We start from the raw sequence: 17986 nt of genomic DNA, 5'->3' as shown, positions 1-17986 counted from the left end.
TTAGGAGGTTTAGAGGTTTATCTGTTGCATTTCTAGTTACCACTAGAAATTCTGGGATAACTCATCCCATTTCCAAGAAGGTCCTTGAGAGAGTAAAGAAAATGCGAAGTTGCATTGTCATTTCAGTCCATGAAGAGGGTTGCCATAAAACAATGACCAATAAAATTAGGAAAACGTATGGTATGCATGGGTTTTCAACATTATTAAAATATATCTCTTTATATAATAATGTAACGTACACCCTTTAAGTCAGTTAACAGCAGATTTCAGAACTGAATTATGGTAAGATGAAGTATTACTGATTTCTGAGTCACACTTCAGTACTGTTAACTTATTTTGGAATTGTCAAAACCAGGTTAAGTTTGAGGGAGAAAAACCTTATGACAATGCTTTTTATAGCTCCACAAATGTTTAGCTGACTTTGGAAAGCTTTCCCTGCATTTGCTGCTGTTTCCTCACATGCAAAGTTACAACACCACCATCATTTTGAAGGTGAAATTATTAATTATTATTACCTTCATGACCAATATTAAATTACAAGTGTACTTCTGCCTTGGGATAGATCAAGTGGTTTTTAAAGCTCTTCAGTACATTTTTCAGTGGTCTTAATCAGGCTGTGATGGTTATTAATTAAATCTTGTCCAACTGAATTACTTAGCAACATGGGTTGTGGCACAGGCAAGATAGCATCACTTTTGTGTTCTTTTAAGGCAGATTTTGATTTGCTAAAAGCTTGCCCAAGTAATACGTAAATCCTCATATTTGAAATCCTATGTATGTGGTTCATCTCTGCATGAGACTCCACTGACCACATCTGTTCAGTTCTCTAGTTTACTCCGAAGAAAATCCCTGCTCATTAGTGTCCTTCACTCCTCTCTGATCCTTTAGAAATGCTAATGTTTCAGGTAGCAGCTTAGAGTACTGGCAATTATTTTGACTCCTGTAACACAGAAATACAGAACTGAGCCCTGAAATGGAGTGTTCATATGGGCAAAAGTCAAGGGAACAGGTGTTAGAACCAAGGACTGCCATTCAAACCACTGTCTTGGGGAAATGCCAACAGAAGCAAACTGAAGAGTCATTATTTTCAAGACAACAAACTGTTTAAAAAGAATTGACTCAGATCCGTTGAAGAATTGATTCTGCCTCAATTTTTGGACTTCTGCAAAGCCTCCTAGACTGTAGGAACACCTCCTGTATGGAACAACTAAACCATCTCCCGCGACTTCCTTTGCCTTCCAAAGAAGGAAGACACCTATTTCCCTACATGCAGGTGGTTAGGATTTAACTTTATAATGATTCATAAGCAAACAATGATCAAGGTCCTTTCAGTCACAAGGTACAGTAGCTTTAAAGTCCTATCTGAAGAAGTTCCTTTACATATGAACTTTGTTATGAAAAGCTCCATGTGATATGACAGATCGATTAGGGGACAAGGAAAACCGCCTATGACACAGCTTGTGATAGCACTTTGTGAAACAATGTACCAGGAAGAGAAATGTCCCTTGATCCTTTTTCCTACCCTCTTTCTTTGCAAGGTAACTTTTAATCTTCATGGATATCTGAAATACTCTTTTATTTCAGTTTAGCAACAATGACAGACTCCTCAGACATTTCCATAAGAAACCCAGAAAACTCCTCAGGAGCAAAACATCTTAAAATAATCAGGAGAAAAATGGAAATGATGAAAGAGTTTTTCAGACTTTTGCAGAACCAGCTGCAAAATTCACAAGGTAACTGCACGATTACTTTACAAGGTACCTTTAAAGGTTTTGAATAAAAATAGTCCCTTGAACATGAAATGAAAATAAACACATTAAATTTAATGATTAAATTAAAGCAGTAGCTTGTCTGGGAGTCTTGATACAGGGGTTAAACACAGACAATTTTAAATGGTATATGATCTGGTAGGTATGTTGAAAGACCAAAGTTTTTTGAATGGTAGCCAGCAACTGACATAAAAACAGTACTAAAAGCTCAACTTTAAGCCCTTGAATTGTTTCCTTAGTGCTTTGACCATACACAGTGTGAGTTAGAAACCATAAGGTTTTGAACTCTCACAAATGTGAATAAAAGAGGCTGTACATAGAATAAAGCTCTAATAGTGAAGGCATCCTGGCCTATGCTGGACACCTTGTCTTCTCCCTTTTGAACCACAAGATAGAAGAAAAAATAAGATAAAGAGCTTCATGACAGTTCTTAAATGGACAGATGAACATCTTTTTCTCAAAATAGATGATATTTTATTTCTGATGGATTACATATTTGAAAGAGCTACTAGCATGCAATCTTTTTCATAAGGAATCACTCAGATTATTAACAGGACTAGCAGCCTAATAACTTTTTTTTTTGACTGGTCAAATCTGTTTTATGTCCTTCAAAGTCCCATGTGGCAGCTCTTATTGACTTGTGGTGACATTTACCAGAAAAGACAGCCCCTTGCTATTGAACTCAGCCAATACATTGCTCAGGACTAACCAAGTTGCTTCCAAACCCAGAGACTGAAGTCAATAAAAGCTTTATAGGATTTTCCACTTTCCCCACAGGAGAAAAATAGCTGTGAGTTTGTTGTTTGGAAAGGCATTGATTAGCATACTGCTGGAACAGACTGTTGACCTAACTATCACAGACTCAGCATGAAGAAGTCTCCTAAGTACAAGTATCTAGCAGAGTAAGAACTCATTTCTCTCGCCTCATTAACCATTTCCTGAACTTAGAAATTTTATATTTCATTTGTTATATTAGTCAGGAAACTCAATAAATGCAAAAAATAATTTAACATCTAATGAAAGCAAACTATCAACTCATCTAGAAGTAGAAGAAATCATTCAATTTGCATTCAAAAAAAATAAAGATGTAGTATTTTCTTGTGCTTTTATTTCTCAAGCTATTTAAATAAAATTGAAAATTATCAGGAGATAGTTCAGCTGTCAGGATACCCTGAGAGCATAAAAAGTATATTTTCAGTCACTCAGCTGAATTCAAGACTGAATCCAATTCAAGACAGCAGGACATAAGCAATGTGGGACTGCTCTATTTGTAACACTCCTGTTAACCCAGCTGAGATACAGAATTCAGAATGTTTGCTACAAGCTTCCAAAATGTTAAAGACACTGTATTTCTCCTCATCTTCGGTAGGGGAAAAAAAGGAAAATAAATACTTATGCCAAATGAGAAAATTTATGTGGGAGACAGATCATTGCAATAGGGTATTGCAGTGGAACAGAGTATTTTTCGGTACTTTAAAAATGGAACTGTAGGCTTTTTGTGTAGAATTTAAGGAATACAAGATGTGAGAGAGAAACAATGCCTCCTTCCTTCCTGCCTGCACTTGGTTTGTTTTCCCAGAAAATTGCCCTAGTGTTATTCCCAATTCCAATTTTAGATTAATGAGGAATCCACACTTCTTCAGGGAAGATCTGGTTTTAAAGTAGTTGTTTATGTTCTGTCTGAGTGTGTGCTGTGTAGTTGATGTTGGTAACAGAGTAATACTAAAGAAGAGGCATTTTTAGGAAAATAATATCCCAAACAGATCTTTACATATGTTTCTCTGTCATTGCTGGAGATACTCTATGTCCCTTGTCCCCAGGAATCACTGAGTGTCTCACGTGGTTTCTTTAGCACGCTTTCCTGATAAAGAGGATGATGTTTTGCTGCTCCCAGAATGCAGAGTAATGCTTCTTCACCACAAGAAAAACATTTCAGTTAACCAGTTCAGAGGGTCCAATGAACAAAAAAAGATTGGATAAAAAGTTGCTGAATATGTGTTACCATTAATCCACCTGTATGGATGAATGTGAATTGGTTTTATATATACTAGCTCCGTTAGGGTGTGCTCCACTGCGAATGTGTTCAGCAATATAAATCAGCCAGGATTGTGGCACACGTGTATGTGTATGTGCAAACACACACATACAGCCCTTTTCTAAACCAACAGAACAGTGTACAGCATGATTCTCCCAAGATCTGAGCAGATAAAGATTCTGTTTATTAACACACATCCCTGCCTCATGGCAGAAAGCTAAATGCCTCATTACCTGATTATGCCTACAAAATAACTCTGCATCATTCTCATTTTTACAAATGAAGCACTGAGGCAAAACATAAATTGATTGCTCAGAGGCTAAATTATAGCTGACCCAGGATTGAATCCCAGCCCAAATCTTTATGGACCAGATGACGCTTCTATAGTGTGGCTCTGAGGTCTAGTTCACATAAAGGGAGAGCGGCCTTTTTCCTGAGAAAAAGATTCTGTAAGAGCAATCAATCTTTGTAAGGTCATATACTGTCCTTAAACTTTAGTCTTTAAAATGCAAGACAAGGTTGAATGAGAAAGTGGGATTTTAGGGTGATGTAAGGGAAAAATTTTACTGAAGGGAGACTTAAGGTAGGAATGCAAGTCAACACAATTATGTTAATGTACAATGGACATAAATGAGAGGATAAAGAAGCACCAGAGTAATTTAATCTTGCATGGACTTTAGATGCCCACAATATTTGTGTCTATGAATGAGTAACCCATAATTCATCATAGAGAAAACAAAAAAAACACCTCCAAAAAAAATTAATTGGTCGGTTTAATATTTGGAATAAGAGAAATTGCATTCTGTACGTTACTTTTCTTTCTCTCCCTTAGGGGGAAGCAGCAAATTTCCTCAGATGTAAAAATATATTCCATTACTGCATCTCCCCAGCTATTTTTCTGCAACACTGGTCATATTTTAAATGCAACTAAGCATCTGAATAAAGTATGGAGAACTTCTAAAGTGACAAATGAATGAATCCAGGCACTTTCAGTGGTTTCTGTTCTCTAACTCAGTTTGTGCCAATTTATTCAGGATTCTTCACTTCAGATAGTTTTTCATTCATTTCATCATTCTCTCATTGACCCTAAGATCCTTGAATTTGCACATCAACTTATTGTGTGAAACTTTATCAAAGCCATACTCAGATATAAGTCGTACTCAGATCTATAGCATGCCCTGTCTCTAATTTCTTTGTCTCCTTGATTAATTCTATCACGTGCTTCTGACAAGATCTAATTCTTTAAACCCATGGTTCTTGGCTACTGCGTAAGAGACTTTTATCTATTGTGTTAGCAAGTTCATCCTTTATGAATAATTCTAAAAATCTTTCTCAAAACAGCAGTTAAATCTGCTGGCCTGTTGTTCTCTGCTTCACAACCTGAGCTAACTGGCAGTGAACAAAATGTCAAAATTACACAATTCTGGCAGTGTCTGATCAAATGAAGATGTCCTCTTAGTGTTTTGTACCTGCTTAGTGTTACATCTATAAGACAAGGTTTAGGATGTGCTTTGTCATCTGATCTGCTGTGGCATCAGTGCAAGATAGAGCAGGGAAAGAGACAGCAAATATATTGACTTCAAAGGCTGTTATGTGAGAGAGGATTTAGGGAGCAGGGATTTCTTTCCTGGGATGATATCACTTTCACAGTGTTGTAGGGAAGTATGGACAAAAGCAACACGAAAAGATAAACCAGTCAACCCACTGGCCCAAGTCACATTACCACTGTATTTTGCCAGACAGACTGTTTTTCTCTAACCTGTCTTTGAGGACATACACTGACAGAGCAGCATAAGCTCCAGCCCACTACACAGCTCCATTGCTTTCTTTCTAACAGGAAGCTTGTTAGTGGGATGCTTCCCTGAAAGATAAAAAATATTCTAAATGGTTTAAAAAGTAATTAAAGTACATTTAACTTTTAAAGCAAAATGACAGCTGAAGAGCATGGTACTGATACATGAGACCGCGATCTTTGAACCCAGGAATTCCTAAATTTCAGCTAATTAAATTTCTGTGGAATACATCAAGAAGAATATTTCTCTATGCCTAGTTTTTGCACTCTTTCCCTAAACACTCACTGTTTGTTATTGTTAGGGGCAAGATACTGAATTAAATGAACTGTTCATACACTATTTCTAATTTTGTGTTTCTATGATCTTTCTCCTCTGCACTGGACTCTTTCCAGAGAGCCTGCATCTTTCCTGAAAAATTACTATCTATCCCAAAGCTCTCTAGGTTACACTGGCAAAAATTCCACGTTGCAGTCAATCTGCTGTCATCTTGCACAATGTGGGCCTGCACTGTTACCTCCCCTGTCACATTTATATTTCTGCTTCTTGCAAAGAGGCCTTTGAGATCATGGATTCCTTATGGTGGCCTAAGAAATACTTCTGGTATCTTCTGTGTATCTGCAAAAAAATCCTGTTGTCCACAAAGGTTCTTGGGATGATATCTATTATCTGCAGTTAGCTCATCTTTTTGCAGCAATTTTTGCTCCTTTTATTTGTTGTTATCAACTCTTTGTATTAATATTATTTTATCTGTTCCTTTGTAAGGACTCCAGTGAAACAGCTCATCTCCTTTAGAACTGCTTGCCCTCACCTAGGAGAAAGAGTTCTCTACTGTTTTTCAGGGACTGAATTTTTCCCTCTTTCTTCTTTTATCACCAAGGCTACAAGCCTTGGCAACAGGAAAAACAGAACATCTATTTTTAGAACCAATGAGTGAGAAGTGCAAAGACCTAGAGGTGGACCAATTAGTAACTACTCTGTATCTGTAACATTCAGTTTTGGATGGAATAGAAAAGGCAAATCTGAAGATCATCTGCATGAGATACTGGAAACAATGAGAGCAATCTGATAGTGCCCAAGGGAAGTATATAATGACAAAACAGTATGGGATCTAAAATTGGATCCTGTAGAACCCCAGCATTAATGACGCTTTCATTAAAGAGGCTTGACTGCAACAAGTGGGCTCCCCTGAAAGAAATACGATTCATGAAATTCTAGATAATGCAGAGGAGATAGTTAATCTCTGCTGTAGAAACCAATGTTCATTTACAACAAATGATGCAAACAAATACTAAAACAGTGGATTAAAATGGTATTTTTTAGTAAACATGTGACGAGAGCTCTGCTGGATACTTCTTTTAAGCATCTGGGGTGAATGACAATTGAAGTCAGCTCTGAAATTTCTTGCACATGTCGATTACTAGAGGATGTTCTTCTACCTGAGCTGCAGCCTAATACTGAATAAATGGATGCTAAAACAGACTGAATGAAAACTAATTCTCCGTAAGAAATACTGATCAATTCAGGATGTATCACAGTTAAATCCAAACATGTAAAATGAAACATGGTTAAACAGACATAATACAGGAAATGATAGACTATCTGCAGGGAACCAAATTAGTACAACACTGATTACAAACAACCACTTCAGATTAAATGCACAGTCTTCTATTACTGTGTCGCTGACTAATAGGTTAGTTGAAAGCAGGCCTAGATCTAATTTTTCCATAAGAATTTATTCAAGATGCTGTATTATTCCTATTTTGGGGAACAATTATTTTGAAAACACATTACTATTTATTCATGCTGCCCAGACAATTACAGCTAAAATTTCAACTAGTTGAAATTGTATGAATGAAATATGAGTAAATACTGAGTGACAAATAAACACAGCTTTAATTCCCTTGTTCTGCCACACAGTCTGAATACAGGAAGCAGTAAGAACTTATTAGATGGGCAATGAGGCTTTACCAAAAGAGAGAGTAGCATTTCTGGGATTAGAACTGACAGTCACATCCTTTCTGAAGATTTCTCCTCCTGTAGTTTTGCCTAGACAGTTTAAAGGCTGAGGGTCTCACCTACTGTACTGATATTAACTGTCGAGAACTTGCTGCAGATCTGAGCCATCTGATCTGCCTGGAGATTCTTTCTCACTCTTCTCAAATGTTAATATTTAAATCTTTACCATCCCCGTTATACTTCTCAGCCTCTCACAGTTAGGCAACTTTTAATTTCACCAGCAATCAGACTGTCCTCCTCAAAAGGCTCCTGGGAAATTCCATCTGCCACAGGAGCAACAATTCACTCTCATCAACCAGGCTCTTCCAGGAGCAATTTTGGCTCTCTGCATGGGAAGTACTGAGTGTACTAGTGAAAAACAGATAATTGTGACTCTTTCTAGGTGATTACATTCATTAGCTGAAAATACAGAGCGAACATTGATGGCATCTTATTAAAATAAATTGCAAGGAAAGGAGTTTGATGGTTAAGGCCCTAGAATGAAATATCAGCAAACTCATAGCACCACTCTTTGAGTGCTCTTAAAAATTCCAGTATCTTTACACTAAACTTATCCTGCTCATTACATTTTTTTGTGGTCCTTGGGTCAGGGACTTTGTGTATTGAATTGACTGCAGCCATCACTGCTCTGTCATGAAAGACTTCCAAAATACAAAGAACATGAGTAGAGTTCACTGCAAAATCATGAAGAGAAGGCACTAAAGATACTCTGCTGATGCCTTGGAAGTTCACTGAGGCAGTTATTCAATACTTGGCTAGCAAAGGACTGTCAGAAGGGGAAGGATTCAAATCAACTGCGTTGAAAAGATGAACTGTGATATAAAATGTTGCTCTTATGCAGTCCTTTGAATGAACAGGGTTAGGACTTTTCAGTGTACTGTTCTTTACCATAGTGGAGAAGAAAGAGCTATAGAAGTGTGTGTACACACACACATCTTTATATATTCATGTGTGTGCATATGTTTGTGCAAGTACAAGTTCCAAGGGGAAAAAACCCACATTTGTGAGGAACAAGGAAGTGACTTGTCTCATGTCCCACACCATCAGTCTGTTATCTACCAAGACCAAGCACTGAACTGCTGGGCAGTGTAACAAAGCAGGTTTCTCATACCCTGAAAACTACTGCTATGAACATCCTTTCTCACACCTAAAGTCCCCATGGCAACTGGCAGTCAGAATTCATGGAACTCACCCACTGTATGGCACCATGTTCTTCCCACCTCTGCTTCCTCCCACAAGTTCATTATAAAGCTGACTCCAGCTGCTGTGGCCAGGTCACAGCTGTTCTCCCCACAACTCCCAGTTGTGACAGTAGATCTGAATAATGTTTACAGACAAATACATGGCAGGAAAAAAACATAAACAAACAGAAAAAAAAAAATCCTACCTAATAGATCACCAATGAGAAACTTCCAGACATAATCCTTCCCAACTTTTTCAGTTTCAAGTGTACCCTTTAATTTGTAGATTACAAGGAACACATTTCTGATTAGTCTAAGCTCTGTTTTTTATGGACTGCAGCTGAATCAGTGCCTGCATTTCGGAGCTAACACAGTTTACTGATAAAGACTTCAGTAGATTTTGAAGGTTTTAGAAAACATTGCAAACTGTTAACCTGTCTTTGTGACATTCAAAATACCAAATATACAAATATGTGTCAGTCACACAGCACCAATGTCTGGCCAGACTTGAAACAGACCATGGATGCAAGAATGTTGTTTATTTTCCTCATCCTTCCATTTGGGCTATTTAATGAACTTAAGAGTTCTGCCACAAAACAGAAGAACATCTTGTTCTGTGTCAGAAGAAAGCCTGTAACCCCAAACCCCACTCTCATGACCTGAACTGTGTCCCTTGCTGAAAACTGAGCAAGCTTCCTCTCCCACTTACTCAGAGTCTGGTGTTGCTCATTTTCAAACGGGTGGCACTCTTCCCATCTACTTCAGTTCACAGAGCTGGCTCCTGATTTGCCAATTGATTCCACCTTCAAAGGATTACATTGTTTCATCTTGAACTCTGAAAACAAGGCAGTTTTTTAGTGTTTTGGGCCATGTTTATGAGCCTGGGTGGTACAAGCAACATGCAGGGGATCAGTCACATAGGTCTTTTGTGCTTTTATAGGAGAAATAAGCTCACAAACTGAAGGGGCTACAGTTCCACGGGGTTAATTGGTTTTCAAGTTTGAGACCAAATCATACCATTCACTAAAAAGAGTTTATTTAAGGTCTATGAATGATCACAAGAACACTATCTTTTGTCTCTTTGCAGCCCCTCCCCTAAATACCTACATTTTCATGATAAGTTCTCCTAAAATCCTGAAATAAGCAGTGATCTGAAAATTTACTGAGTCTCTGGGTTAACACCCTGACTTGCCACTATGATGTTAGTGAAAGAAGGTAAAGAGTACACTGCTTACTGATGTAATTGCCTTGTAAGAATAAACCCAAGGAAGAACCCTAGTAGGTCATGGGCTTATAGTTTAAAAACTTTATTATCCATTGAAAGGCAATGTCACAAAACTGCAGTTTCCCCTCAACATTTTTAACTGTCAGTCACAGCTAGTTATATAGAAAGTAAAGCTGAACTGACCACTTTACAGGAAAGTATCTGGCTGGAGGAAACAACATTGTGAGCTAATATGTAGACCATGGAGCTTTGCAAAAAAAAGTTCTTCACTTGATCAATAGCCCAGCTCCAGCTGTTTTGATTTATGTTGCTGCTTACATACTAATAGGGAAATATGCAGCTTCCTAAGGACACTACCACCAACGAATTTAATTGTTAATTAGACATGCTCTCAAATAGTAGTTTTTTTAAACTAGCATATCTGAAACAAAATAGAGAAGAGGTTTGCGAAAGAAGTTTACAGATGATTACCTTATAAGAAATCTGAAAGGTGAAAAAGGATGCAAGGAAAAGGTGATACTGAACTTTGAGATCAGTGTCAGAGTAGCAGGCATCTCCATAATTTACTTTTTTTTTTTCTCCTTTTTGAAGTTTCTGAGAAGTTTTTATCCATGCAAAAATTCAGGTCTGTTTGGGTTATACAGTGATTATGTGTCTAGGGAATTTCTCTTAGGGTTAAAACTCCCTGCCTTTTATCAGTTTCATATGACAAAGGAGAGGGAAAGTAATAACAAACAAAAAACGATTATTACACTTGGAACTCTAAGAAAAGGTGATTAATCATGTGTTACATCTTAGTCCATTTTATCAGCTATTTCTCTGACAGCACAATACAATGGTGTTTCCCTAAAGAAGAATTTCATTGTGACAGAGGTGGTTTGCAACTTTATTCCTGGTCATTATATCATGGAGTATTTGAAATTATATAAGTGTAGAGAAAGAGCTTCTTCTGGCTGCAGAATCAGTCTTCAATGGCCATTACAAAGAGTGATAATTGAAATGGGATAAATGTGTACACGGGTAGGACAGGTCTTTAGAAATTCAATTTCTGTGTAGCTGGTTTGGGCCTTTCTTTGTTTTATGCGTCATGCAGAGGACGCCACAACCCCACAGTTACTCACACTTCCCTGCCAGCACTTTTGGTAGGCTAATCATAATTTTATAATTAAATACATTCATATAAGCCCTTATTTCATTAAGCTGCTTTTACCAATGATGACTTTACAACATGTGCATTTTTAGAAATTGTTGCCAAGCACACAAACTGGTAGTTCTCTCTTCTTACCCAAACACTCTTAAAGCCTTAGTCCCTAGTTGCAAATACTCTGCATAAAGAATTTTTTTCATGTGAAATAATCCCACAGTATATGACCTTGCAATTTTAAACTTAAATTAGTAGCAGAGAGAAAGACATAGCACCTGTGAATCAAAATGGATTTTCCCAGCAAGTTTCATTTCCTATCATACCCAATTCAAGATTAGATACGTGATTTCACTTCAGAAAAGTACAATATTGATTGTTATCTTACGTCTTTCTCCTTTATTCAACATACAATATCACCTCAAGGACCCTTATGCTTTTGCAGCTGTGTAACAGGTGAGTAGTTACATATATGCAGAGAATTTTCACTAGTGAATTCTTCATTGTGAATGATGCAGGGTCATGGCTGTTCTTCATTCCTTTAGCAAATTGATTATAGCTCCTTAAAGCCTCTCAAGCAACACAAAGCAGACAGAAGAATTACGAGCTAGTTTAGTGCATTTTACCTTGATAGAAAGAGCTTGTAGCTCAGAGAAACAGGTAGGAAATTATATATCTACACAGCCTTCAGCTTGAGGCTTTCACTGCAAGCTGCATGACTAAATCAGAGGCTTATTAGTACCTTGCTGATGACTTTGCTTTGAAAATGTACTGGGGGAGGAAAAAGGTTGTTTGCTACTGGCTAGGGGGATGTGTAGCTGGAATATTTATCAAACTGCTCTAACAGGTTGACATATGTTATTCAAAGAGCAATCTTAAAAAAAAATTGATTGAGGTGTAACTGTGTTAACTGATTGAGTTTATCATGTGTTTGTTACACATTTTACATTTGCTAAAATTATAAGCAAGATTTCATACCAAATTTAGGTCTGAATCCAAACCTAAATTTCATGCAGTATCTGAGGCTGGGCATAGGCATTCCAATTTGATATTTGGTAGCTTTTCCATTATCTAACAGATTAGGGAAATTTGGCACCCTGGCACACTGCTGTGATTTTCCCCAGCCATGAACCAAGCTGCTCGCAGCCACTCCCTCACTTCTCCATCAGTAGAACTGGGGAGAGAATTGACAGAACAAAAGCTAGAAAATCTGTGGGTCAAGCTTCAGACAGTTTAATAGGAAAAGCAAAAACTGCACGTACAAGCAAAACAAAACAAGGAATTAATCTGGTGCTTCCCATGGGCAGGTAGGTGTTCAACTGTCTCCAGGACAGCAGAGCCCCATCACACATCACAGCAACTTGGGAAAACAAACTCCATCACTGCAAATCTCCCCCTTCTTCCTTCTTCCTGCAACTTTATATACGAGCATATGTCACATGATCTGGAATGTTCCTTTGGTCAGTTTGGGTCACCTGTCCAGGCTATGTCTCCTCCCAACCTCCTACTCCTGATTTCCTCACCAGCATGGTGATATAAAAAGCAGGAATGGTCTTGGCTCTGTATAAGTCCTCTCTAGAAACTTCTCTATATTATCAACCTGTGTTAAGCACAAATTGAAAACACAACTGCATACTGAGGGGGGTTACCCCACACTTTCCCCCAGACACTGGGAAATAAATTAACTCTACCCCAGGCAAAACCAGCACACATATGGAACAGGAAAATTCTACAGACTGCATAAAATTGATCTGATCTATCCTGCATATCACATTCCACACAGAGCTGCCTGAGGATACAAGATCGGTATGCCTCAAATATATCGGCATCATCAGAAATCATAAAACCAAAACCATCCAGAAACAAATATGTTTAATATGCTAAATGCTTCCTGCAGAAGCATTGTCACAGACAATTGTCACAGACTCACTTCTGGGGGCAAGTTCCCTAGGATATACACGTTCTGCTTTTCAAATAGGAGTACCAATCTGGAAGATAAAATCCAATCAAGTCACCTAACCTGTAAGGCTTAGTGAGAACAAAACCAGACCAGATTAGATTAATACAGAACACTAAGTTGGAAGGGACCTCAAGAATCATTTGGTCCAACCTTTCTTGGTAAAATCATGGTTTTGACAAGATGGGACAATACCCTGTCCATCAGAATCTTAAAAACATCCAGTGTTGGAGACTTCTCCATTTCCCTGGGGAGATTATTCCAATGGCTGATTGTTCTCATGGTGAGCAACTCATTTCCCATGTTCAATCAGAATCTTCCATGGAATAACTTCTACCCAATACTCTTCCTCTTTTCCACATGACTATTGATAAAAAGGCAGTTTTCATCTGTAGCCACCCCTGAATACTGGGACATGGTGATAAGGTCTCCCCTAAACCTTCTTTTTTCAAGGCTGCCCAAACCCAGCTCTCTCAGCCTTGCTTCACAGGGCAGCTTTCCAGTCCTTTGATCATTGCTGTGGCCCCTCTCTGTATCCTTTCCAGCCTGCTCCTATGAGCTATGATCCTGAGGCACGAGGCCAGATCATCCTTTTAAGGCTGACACAGAGTGAGACATTTAGGAAGGCTGCATATTAATCAGTTGTAGGATAAGGTTTGTAAATTTTTTGAAAATCAGTTTCATAATTTCTATGCATTTATTAAATCATTTATTCAGTCTACAGTGCCTTGTTTCAGAAAGTCACTAAATAGGTTCTTGTTAAGACTTCTGGCACTTTATTTCACTGCCAAAGACTGACAATATTCCCTCCCTTTCCCTGCCCCACCTTTTTTTCCCCCTGAGAACTGCTGTATAACTAGGACTTCCAAAAATAATAATTTGCTCTCTGCCTGTCAAAATTCATGTACTGTTTTCAAGCACTGACAGCAGATACTTACAATTACATCATTTGCCATTTGTTGGGGCCATTTCTTGCCCATGTAAATAAGGATAGTAACACAATAAACAGGAAGAAAAGTCTGGTTTGAAAACTAGATGCCTCAATTGAAGATGTCACAGCAGAATCTGTACATTCACTATTTAACAACAGAATTCAAGTGGCAGCATTTGCAGACAGCAGAATATTTAGGTTGCTCAAGCCTAAAAAAAACACTGAGAGAATGTCAAAAGGAGAGATAAAACACAGTGACTGCTGTCATTCTATGACAAAAGCATTGTGTATACTGAATAGATAATTAGTGATTGTAAATCTCCTGTAAGTGAGGGAAGAAAGACTTAGAATTAATTGGAGACATCACTAACAATACCTACTACATTTTCGTCAGTAGTGAAGTACAAGGTAAACAGAAAGACTGCAGTAGCAAATAATTGAAAATACGTCATTAAATCAATTATAGGCATTCATCAAAAATAACATTTTCCCTCCCCATCACTTTTGAGAGGGAAATGCAGGCATACAAGAAATACAAATACAGTTAAGAGAAGTCTGTAGGGGAATGGACAACTTCCAAGAGAAAATGAATGTACAGAACAGAACTAATCAGTCCAATGAACAGACTAAGAAACAACATGACAAAGTATACAAATAATGAATATCATGCCTAATAAGAACCATGATACATCTACTTATCCATGATCATTCTGCAATTACAAAACCCACTTAAACACCTCAAAGACTTAAAAAAGTTGGGTAGCAAGATTTTATGGCCTCATATGAATATGATAATCTTCAAGACTAACAAGAATGTTCATATTCTGGGGACAATGAGAACACTTTGAAGTGGGAAAACAAAGAGCATAATTGTTTGAGTTTTGGTATACACCTAATTCAAATTTGTTTCTAGAAGATGTGATTTTCTGCTGCATGTTGGTCATCCTCAGTGTGTCCCACTGCAATGTTTAATTTCCTAACTTATCTAGATCTGTGAGTTTGATTTTTATGGTAATTCCATTATGCTAAAAATCAATCAAGTTATTAGCTTTCTAAGAATCTTTCTTTTTTTCCTCCCTATGACACCACTACCCTTTTCCTAGAACAATCTGAAGGGTTCTGGCAAATATATGCACTACTCTGGAAAGCAATAGTGTTTAGATGTGGTTGAATGATGAAATTTCTATCTTTCCCCTAAAAGCAGGCACTTCGTTTAAGGTAAAATTAGTCATTTGTGCAGGAACTTTAGTTTGAAGTTCCTTCTAAGGGTCCTTTTTCCATTGTTCCTTAGGCAACAGAGATATGAACCTTACTTGGAAGCACAGACTGTGCCAGATGGAGCAGGCTGGTTTAAAAATCAAAGGGACACAAGGGCCTGTTTTCTGTAGGAGATAAAATGTTCTGCACTGCCAGCACTTATGAGCCCTCCTGTACCTTGGTGCAGCAGACATCAGTTGGGTTTCAACTGCTCTGACTCCCACTTTGGCTGAGCTGCATTATTTCCAGGAGTACCATCATCACTTAACGCTGCTTCCCAGTATTATCAGTGACTGTAAAGTACTGGTCTTAATTTTCTGTATTTAAAATTGTTAGGTCTAGTGGCTGAAATATTAAGTGAAAAGCTATCTGTGGGATCCATATCAGTATGGACTCCATATAACACAAACATCAGTTCAGCTTTAGAAAAGGTCTCAAATTGGCATTTCATGATACTTTTTCTGGGAAGGAGTAATGGTGAAGGGAGGACAAAGTGAGCAGAAGCCTTAAGCCATTGAGTTGAGAATCCCCCATCTTAACACCCACAAACTATTTGGGTGTCATTTAAAAAACATAAGTACTATGAAGAGTTGCAGAGAACTGAAAATATTAACTACACATGAAGGTCTCCCTTTCTGATAATAATGTCAGAAATCTCACCAAAATTCTCATAAACATCACAAGATTTTTTCCAGCTTCTTGCTGCACTAAACCCACTACTTTTTTTCCTCCCTTGTATAATAACCACCTCATAACTGGCAGTTAATATGAAACAGCCATACAAATAAAGTGAGTAATACTTTGAGATATGGGGTTCGATAAAATTCCTATTTGAACTGGGTTTTATGTATTATTTGCATTCAGAAAAACTTCTCGTAATATCTTCGCCTAGTTAGCACTCATTTTCCAGGCAGTAAGATGAAGAGTACTTTATGAACTTGTAGATACACAATATCTGTAGTCAATTATTTTCCAAAACATACAAACATTTGTTTGCAGTATTACAGTTATATACAAGGGTTTCTCCTGTAACTCTGGATAGTTTTGTTACTATGTTGTACTTGCTGTGCAGGATTTACCACAACATGGATCAGAAATGTATTCACAGACTACAGCTCCCTGAAAGGAGGTTGTAGCAAGCTGGAGGTCAGCCTCTTCTCCCAGGCAACCTGTGACAGAATGAAAGGAAATGGCCTCAAGCTGTGTCAGGGGAGGCTTAGGTTGGACATCAGGAGGAATTTCCAAAGAAAGGGCTGTTAAATATTGGAATGGGCTGCCCAGCAAGGTGATGTGGCACTCAGTGTGGTCATAGGTTGGACTCAGTCTCAGAGGCCTTTCCAAGCTAATTGATTTTGTGTGATTCTGTCCTGCCCATGCTCCCTTCCTGCACACCTGTTCACTGCCAGAGCATGGCACACAGAAATGTTATTGATTTAGAATAAACACTATTGGCAACAACCAAAACATTGGTGCACTGTCAACACTATTCTCATACTGAATCAAAATTCAGCTCTGTACCAGCTGCTAAGAAGAAAATTAGCTCTATCCCATCTGAAACCTGGACAAGCCAGAACCAGGCTGCACATAGTATAGTTTTTCCTGTCATTTAAATCTGAAACATTTTTCTGAACTAGTTCAAATGGTGTGATCTCTAATTTATCCTTTATACATCTTTCCAAGTAATTATAAAAGTCGACTATGAGCATGAGAATGTGGTAAATTTTTGAGAATTTTTGAATCCTGTAAGGACAAAAATGTATCTAAATGCAGTATCCTGAGCTCTCTTCAGTTTTTTCTTTGAGGTAGTTATGTGGGCTAGTGTTATGGAAAAACACACTATATAAATGGAACCACACCACTTGAAGAAATTAAGGACTTTGAAGGACTAGAAAAGCATCACATCTTCCTACCATGATGCAATGATATGTTCTGTTAGAGCTCTTGAATATGATCAAGAGTATCAGATTATAGTGTTGTTACTAATAGCTGCAGCCCTTTATCAATTTGACTAGGTAAAGGAATCTATTGAGGAGGAATATGATAGATTATACAAAGCTGATTTATACTCAGCAACAAAGTGCCATGAGATGAGTGGTGTCTCTCAGGAGTCTGTACTGAGACCGGTACTGTTTAATATTTTCATCAATTACTTACCCAGTGGGATCTCTGGAAACACTCAGGGTCGGTCTGGATGGGTCTCTGATCAATCTAACCTAGTTGGAGATGTCCCTGCTCATTTCAGAGGGCCTTTAAAGGTCCCTTCCAACTCAAATTATTCTATGGTTCTACAACTTTATGAAATACTATGTCTGAAATTTACTATAATTAATTGGGATTAATTAAAGTCAAAACAGGGCTCTTCCCACAGTGATGCTTCTGAGTGACCTTTTAGAGTCTCTAAAAACAGTCTGTTTGAAAAATAAAGTCAGCAATCTGTTACCACACTAGAGCACAGACAAGTCTCTGGAAGCCTAAGCCATTTAAGAACTACCACCATAAGAAATTTTATGTGGTTAAAATAGTTACTTATATCATACCTGTTGAAATGGTATTAGAAGAGTCCCTGAATGAAAGATACCCAGTATTTCTGGTGTTGACAGATCTTCACAAAATGCCATTCATCATTCTCAGCATAGTTACTCCTATTGAAATAGTAGCCACACATGTTAAAGCAACACATA

At 37.8% G+C, this 17986-nt stretch overlaps 1 long non-coding RNA gene across 1 annotated transcript in view; it reads right to left on the bottom strand.

Moving 5' to 3' along the window:
* Positions 1–17986, bottom strand: part of LOC111929424 (uncharacterized) — a 100559-nt gene that overhangs the window by 76218 nt on the left and 6355 nt on the right. Inside the window, exon 2 of the long non-coding RNA XR_015286715.1 lies at positions 17843–17947. This is a non-coding gene — a long non-coding RNA (uncharacterized LOC111929424). The remainder of the gene's footprint in view (positions 1–17842; positions 17948–17986) is intronic.

This window comes from Cyanistes caeruleus, chromosome 5 (assembly GCF_971803275.1).
Source record: "Cyanistes caeruleus chromosome 5, bCyaCae1.hap1.1, whole genome shotgun sequence".
Taxonomy (NCBI): domain Eukaryota; kingdom Metazoa; phylum Chordata; class Aves; order Passeriformes; family Paridae; genus Cyanistes; species Cyanistes caeruleus.
Note: the sequence above shows the minus strand (reverse complement) of the source record. Positions and strands in the feature narration are given on the sequence as shown.